Source organism: Camelina sativa, unplaced genomic scaffold (genome assembly GCF_000633955.1).
Source record: "Camelina sativa cultivar DH55 unplaced genomic scaffold, Cs unpScaffold04764, whole genome shotgun sequence".
Lineage (NCBI taxonomy): Eukaryota > Viridiplantae > Streptophyta > Magnoliopsida > Brassicales > Brassicaceae > Camelina > Camelina sativa.
Genome location: NW_010925857.1, coordinates 1 through 616, shown reverse-complemented (window position 1 = coordinate 616; position 616 = coordinate 1). Strand labels below are relative to the sequence as shown.

Here is a 616-nt window from a genome sequence, read left to right as displayed (position 1 = left end):
TACTCCTTTTCAGGCAAGTGGTTTCCTGGTCTCAAGTAATGCACATGCAATTGGAGAGGAAACAGAACTACATGAAAGCACCTACTCAAATAACGGTTTTATTGAGACTGCCTCTTTGCTTGAGCAGGTGATTACATGTTAAAGTTTTCATTTTTCTGTTGTTACCTGGAATCTCATTATTTTTACTAAGATAACAGTTATCTTATTTACAGGAAATGAATCCTGGACCCTCTAGTCAATCAGGATTGAGATTTATTAGTGGAATCATTAACAAAGACAAACTTCTTAGATTTGAAAGAATGTTATTTCGTACAACAAGAGGCAATATGCTTTTCAACCAAACACCCTCTGATGAGGAGATCATGGATCCTTCAACATCAGAAATGGTAATATTGATCTCTAAATTTTTAAACAGCATAATTTCTTATCTCCATGATAATCATATACTGTTTCAGTGACATGCGTATTTACTAATTGGTTTTGTTTTGTGCTCGTAGGTGGAGAAAATTGTATTTGTGGTATTCTTTTCTGGGGAACAAGCAAGGACGAAAATATTGAAAATATGTGAAGCATTTGGTGCAAATTGCTATCCTGTCCCTGAGGATACGACAAAGCA

The 616-nt window shown here is 35.2% G+C and overlaps 1 long non-coding RNA gene across 1 annotated transcript; it reads left to right on the top strand.

Annotated features, from left to right (window-relative positions):
- Nucleotides 1-17: 17 nt before the first annotated feature.
- Nucleotides 18-616, top strand: LOC104774705. The gene is made up of 3 exons (XR_765457.1): nucleotides 18-127; nucleotides 213-386; nucleotides 498-616. It is a non-coding gene; the product is annotated as an uncharacterized LOC104774705 (long non-coding RNA).